The 6,764-nt window shown below is 42.1% G+C and overlaps 1 long non-coding RNA gene across 1 annotated transcript in view; it reads left to right on the forward strand.

Annotated features, from left to right (window-relative positions):
- The window catches only part of LOC138776788 (uncharacterized), a 52,566-nt gene extending 46,768 nt beyond the window's left edge, over nucleotides 1-5,798 (forward strand). The window contains exon 3 of the long non-coding RNA XR_011360820.1: nucleotides 5,699-5,798. This is a non-coding gene — a long non-coding RNA (uncharacterized lncRNA). The remainder of the gene's footprint in view (nucleotides 1-5,698) is intronic.
- Nucleotides 5,799-6,764: the final 966 nt, after the last annotated feature.

A 6,764-nucleotide genomic window follows, 5' to 3' on the forward strand; every position in this document is an offset into this window, starting at 1 on the left:
CAGGTAAGTTGCTTATGTATATCTATGTCCTAATTTTTCACCAATAAAAATTGAATCCTCTCAAATAAGGAAATCATTCTTCCCCTGTACAAATATGCATATATTGATGTCTTTACAGACTGAGGAAGCCATTTGACTTTAAATTTAGGTCAAGAGTTTTTGTTTCAGGGGAGCATGATTAATATGTCCTTTGGTGATCATGGAATGCAAAGATGTTCCATCCCTGACTGATTGAGCTTGAAGGTATTTAATCTCGTCCCCCACTGCATAAAACAGGCATTAGTTACGGCAGTAGTGTAAAAAAAATCATCATGACATATATTTTGTTTTCCATAAAAAGAAATGAAGCCATTTATAGTTCTTGGGGGATGAAACTAAAGGATACAAAAACACTAAAGCCTTAAATACACCCCAGTGATTACTGGGGGATGTTGAACAGTCTGAAGACACGTTTGATACTGATTTGCAATTGCTTTACAGAGCATCAAGGAAACCACTTGTGTAACTCCAGAAATGATCTATGTGCTTGGCTTGAAAATTCATTAGGCGTACCATGAGAGCATAATATTTACATAGACTTGACTCATTGACATTCTGACTGAAAAGGTTCCGTTCCATGGTGCATTCTAGTTTATTCCCTCCGTAGTTTTATCATTGTATAGAAAACCATTATAATTTTATATTATAATGCATGTTATTGTGGTAAGAAGGGTTCAAAATGTCTATTTCTGTAATCACCACTATAAATGTGTATACTACTACCTGCCATCACTTCGGTTAACATGGAAGCACTGACCAAAAACCAAGTGGCTTACCCCCGCCTGCCACTAGAACTGATGCAGACCGATCAGTCAGAGACAGGTGCTTGTCCTGTCACTGACTACCTTAAATGCCGCGATCGCTATGCATGTACTTTTACATGCATAGTAGCCAAACAAATTTAAATCATGTTCTGTACAGACAGTCTTTTACCAGAATATTCTTTTTCCTTTACACTTCACAGCTTGCTAAAAAAAAACACACACAAAAAACAGCACAGTAAAACTATAAGAGGAATATAACACATTTTGGCTCAGCAACCCTGCACATAGACTCTAATCATACAACTTTGTTTCCCGCTTTGCTTATCAAGGGTCACATCAGCTGCTGGTATGCATGGATCCTATTGCTTACTAAGGCTAGGTTCACACTATGTAACTGTGCGGCTGTATTTTTTATGCGGCTGTAAATGTGCGGATGAAACTCCGGCCGTGGGAAAAAATAGACATGCGGCTCAAAACATATGGTCATTTACTTGGAAATCTGGTTCAACTAAAAATAACAAATAAAATCTTAAGAAAGTTATGCAAACACCTCTGGATGCATCTGGGAAAGCAGGGAACACAGTTTACATTAATTGCTATTACCGGGGTTTGCGATCCTCTGCACTAATGCCGATGTCTCTCATGGTTAATCTATTAAAATAATAAAACACATTTTCGTTGTAATAAAGTGCCTTTCGTTGTTCACTAATTAAATTTAAACTAATCCATCATTTTGCAATTAAATATACTGTTAAAATAAATAGATATATAAATAAATGTATATTTATATATATATTTATTTATTGACAGTATATTTAATTGCACAATGATGGATTCGTTAGAATTAAATTATTGACCAACGAAACTGAATTTATTTAATCGAAAATGTGTTTTATTAATTAAATATTAATTAGTACAGGAAGCTCCATAAGCCGTTAATTCATGTTGCCAGCAAAAGAGCATTCTGTACTAATCATCACTTTACTTTAATGAAAACATCAAATGTTTCTTCTAATTATGTTATCACAATAGCATTATTAGAAGAAACATTTAGAATTATATGTGCGCTCAGCTGATTGGCTGATCGGCTGAGCGCACATATAATGAGCCAGTCCGCAGCACAGTGACTTCATTGTGCTGCGGACCAGCGAAGAGGACACATCGGGGTGAGTATAGAGCTCTCCCCACCCCCTCCCCAGCACTGCACCCCTCCCAGCAAGGAAGGGGGGGTCAGTTAACCCCTTCCTTGCTGGGATGGGTGCAGTCTGACATCAGTCTGGCCCCCAAGGGGTTAAGGGGGATGCACTACATCCTCCCTTAACCCCTTGGGGGCCAGACTGTAAGCAGCGTTCTGTAAAGATGCTGCATACTGTAAGGTGCACAACACCGCTCACTGTTTGTGTGTTTTTTGTGTGTTTCTCCCTTTTTGTTTTTCAGATATCGGTATCCTGTGGATTACGTCGGATTACGTGGACTACGTCGATGACCAGCGTTTTTTTAACGGTTTTTTAAAATTATTTATTTATTTAAAAAAAAACCGCATAGGGTCCCCCCTATTTTTATAACCAGCCGGGTTAAAAACCAAACGACAGCAGCCTGGTAACACCAGGGTGGGAAGAGCCATTGGTTTAGGCCCTCCCCAGCCTAAATCTTACCAGCCTGCTGCCGCCCGGTCCAGGAGCGCCAATTTTGACGCTCCGGGACCACTGGCACCCGGCTCTTCCCAGTACCCCTGGTGGCATTGGGTACTGGGGTAATAATAGGGGGTTAGTGTTAGCCATTTTATACCGGCTAACACTAGGCCCCAACTTAGTAATGGATTCCGTCTATTAGACGGCTTCCACTACTAAGTCTATAAAGTAAAGAAATAAAGACAAGACACAAGTTAAAAAAATTTTTTGATTCAAATAAAAACACCCCCACACCCCTCATTGACCATTTTATAAAAAAAAAAAACATTAAAAAAACGCTGGTCATCGACGTAGTCCACGGAATCCGACGTAATCCACAGGATACCGATATCTGAAAAACAAAAAGGGAGAAACACACAAAAAACACACAAACAGGAGCGCAACACCCATCATTGTGAGCGGTGTTGTGCACCTTACAGTATGCAGCATCTTTACAGATCGCTGCTTACAGTCTGGCCCCCAAGGGGTTAAGGGAGGATGTATTGCATCCCCCTTAACCCCTTGGGGGCCAGACTGATGTCAGACTGCACCCATCCCAGCAAGGAAGGGGTTAACTGACCCCCCCCTTCCTTGCTGGGAGGGGTGCAGTGCTGGGGAGGGGGTGGGGAGAGCTCTATACTCACCCCGATGTGTCCTCTTCGCTGGTCCGCAGCACAATGAAGTCACTGTGCTGCGGACCGGCTCATTATATGCGCGCTCAGCCGATCAGCCAATCAGCTGAGCGCACATATAATTCTAAATGTTTCTTCTAATAATGCTATTGTGATAACATAATTAGAAGAAACATTTGATGTTTTCATTAAAGTAAAGTGATGATTAGTACAGAAAGCTCTATTGCCGGCATATGAATTAACGGCTTATGGAGCTTCCTGTACTAATTAATATTTACCGTATTTTTCGCTTTATAAGACGCACTTTTTTTCCTCCCAAAGTGGGAGGAAAAACCAAGTGCGTCCTATAAAGCGAAGACGGCTCCCAAGCAGTGCTGAGCACCGCAAGGAAGCCGTCCCGCCCGCCCCCTGTATTGCCGCTCACTATGCATATGCATAGTGAGCGGCCCTGAGTGATCCTCTCCGCCCGCCCAGCCCGCCCCTTCTATCGCCGCTCAGCTGAGCCGATCAGAAGCCCGGGAAAGTGCAATGAGCAGCACTTTCCTGGGCTCCTGATCGGCTAAGCGTCGATGGATGGGGCGGGCTGGGCGGGCGGAGGGGATCGCTGTCCTACTCACCTGTCCGCCAGCACCAGCAGCTCCTCTCCCGACACTCGGGTCTCCCGTCATCCTCCGGCACAGGCAGCGGGGTACAGAGACGCTGCCTGTGTCCCGGAAGTGTTCTGCAGCGGCTGCAGGACACTTCTGGCACAGGCAGTCTCTCTGTACCCCACTGCCTGTGCCGGAGGATGACGGGAGACCCAAGTGTCGGGAGAGGAGCTGCTGGTGTCGGCGCACAGGTGAGTAACCTGTTTGTTGTTTTTCTGGTCGCAGGGGGCATTGGCTACTGTATGGCGGCATTGGCTACTATGGGGGCACTGTATGGGGGCATTGGCTACTATGGGGGCACTGTATGGGGACATTGGCTACTGTATGGGGGCATTTGCTACTATGGGGGGCACTGGCTACAATGGGGGCACTGTATGGGGGCATTGGCTACTATGGGGGCACTGTATGGGGGCATTGGCTATTATGGGGGCACTGTATGGGGGCATTGGCTACTGTATGGGGGCATTGGCTACTATGGGGGGCACTGGCTACAATGGGGGCACTGTATGGGGGCATTGGCTACTATGTGGGGCATTGGCTACTATATAGGGGCATTGACTACTATATGAGGGCATTGGCTACTATGGGGGGCACTATATGGGGGCATTGGCTACTATGTGGGCACTATATGGGGGCATTGGCTACTATGTGGGGCACTATATGGGGGCATTGGCTACTATGTGAGGCACTATATGGGGGGATTGGCACCAATCACACTGCTGCTATCTCCAAACTGTGACAATGAGCAAAATATTTTTTTTTCTATTTTTCCCCCCTAAAATCAGGGGTGCGTCTTATCAAAAGGCGCGTCCTATAAAGCGAAAAATACGGTAATTAATAAAACACATTTTCGATTAAATAAATTCAGTTTCGTTGGTCAATAATTTAATTCTAACGAATCCATCATTGTGCAATTAAATATACTGTCAAAAAATAAATATATATATATAAATATACATTTATTTATATATCTATTTATTTTAACAGTATATTTAATTGCCAAATGATGGATTCGTTAGAATTAAATTATTGACCAACGAAAGGGACTTTATTACAAAGAAAATGTGTTTCATTAATTTAATATATTAACTATTAGAGACATCGGCATTCGGCATCATTGCCGGCTATTTTTGAAGTACTCCGTACGGACCGCCTGTCAATCCTCGGCCGCATGTCCAGCCGCAAACAATGGTCTTGTTAATTTTTTACGGGTCCGTTTACGATCGGGCCGTAGATTCATACATAGTGTGCACTGTGCAGCCGTATATACTATACTTTCCAGCGTACGCATGAACCACCAAAAATACCGCCGCACAATTACATAGTCTGAACCTGGCCTGAAACTGCAAGATTTAACAGATGACTTTTTAAAACTAATGTGCTGTGATCAGAGCTTTTAGCAGGTTACAAAACAAGAATTTTGCCTATATCCAGGATATGTAAAGTGCATTGTGGTCCATGGCCCTGTGACCCTGCTAATCCATATTTCAATGTTGTTAATAAATGCGAACATCGTTTAGCTAACAGTTGCGGTTGTTAGTTCCGACATATGTTTCACATATGATAGGCAGGAAAGAGTCAAGGCTGCTTCATATCAGATTTTTAAGATCAAAACTCGAGTGTTCCATTTTTTTTCCCCCATATAATGTTACTGCTATTGTCTTACAAATGTGATGATCATTACAGCACAAAAGGCCTTGAGGAAATCCTCTGACCATATATGAAATTGCTGATAATTTTGGTTTGCATCTCATATTAAGACAATCAGATAGAATTACAAGGCTCTTTAACCATGTTCTTTGCCTAGGGCTTTAAGCTTTTGCTTCCGCTGAACATTTTCTGTTTCAATATTGGCTGCCTGGGAATAAATCACTGTGGTAGTGCTTTACATCCTTTGGATTAAAAAAAAGGGAGAAACTAAACCACAATCTTTTGTTTGTTCCTAGGTTCTCAGAAAAAACAACCACTGAATGGCTTGAGCTCTTCGAAGGAAGTGGCATCCCATATGGGCCAATCAACAGTATAAAGCAAGTATTTTCTGAACCCCAGGTTAGTCTGAGATCACTTATTTAACATTATATGAATTAGCATATTTAAATGAGTGAATGGCTCAAGACAGATATACAGTCTTGAAAAAAAAACAAGAGAAGTTGGGTTAAGCACAAATCTGTAGTCCAGTGGCTTTCTGGGAAATATTACTGGATCACTAAAACAAATATACTCAGTTATCTATTCTTGTGCACATCCTTAAAAGAAACCTGTCGCTATTTTCATGCTGCCCAAACAATGGGTAGCATGAAACACTGACAAGTTTACCCATTGCAGAACTATGATTTTTACCACCATAACATTTTATAGTAATCTGAAAACAGAACCCTAAGTTAATGAGCTGGTGCATCAGCTCTAATTCACACCTTTTCACCTATTTGCATTAAAGGGGTTATCCAGCACTACAAAAACATGGCCACTTTTGCCCCGCTTTTGTCTCCAGGTCAGGTGTGGTTTGCAATTAAGCTCCATTTACTTCAATGGAACTGAGTTTCAAACCCCACCCAATCTGGAGACAAGGATGGTGCAAAAGTGGCCATGTTTTTGTAGCACTGGATAACCCCTTTAAGCAACAGATCTGTAAATTAGGCCCGGGATTACCATGATTACTCAGAGGCCTCTTCCCAGCCAAGAATACAACTAGGATTGTTCTGAAACTGCATAGCTGTAATCTTTAGTAAGTCTGTATAGCTCATGTCCTTCATCGCCCTGGGGAGAAAGGTGCTTAGCCAAGGTCATCTCCTGCATTGTTCTACTGATTGGTGTGGTTCTAAACACTGAAATCCAACTGGTCAAAATGTTTGACATATCACTATGGCATGTCAAAAAAATGTTGTCAATGTTGAGTTTAGTAATACTATAAAGAGTCACTGTCATTTTTTTTTTTTTTTTTTGCAGAAATCAATAGTCCAGGTGATTTTAAGAAACTTTGTAATTGGGTTTATCAGGCAAATATGCCATTAT

Source organism: Dendropsophus ebraccatus, unplaced genomic scaffold (genome assembly GCF_027789765.1).
Source record: "Dendropsophus ebraccatus isolate aDenEbr1 unplaced genomic scaffold, aDenEbr1.pat pat_scaffold_480_ctg1, whole genome shotgun sequence".
NCBI classification, from domain to species: domain Eukaryota; kingdom Metazoa; phylum Chordata; class Amphibia; order Anura; family Hylidae; genus Dendropsophus; species Dendropsophus ebraccatus.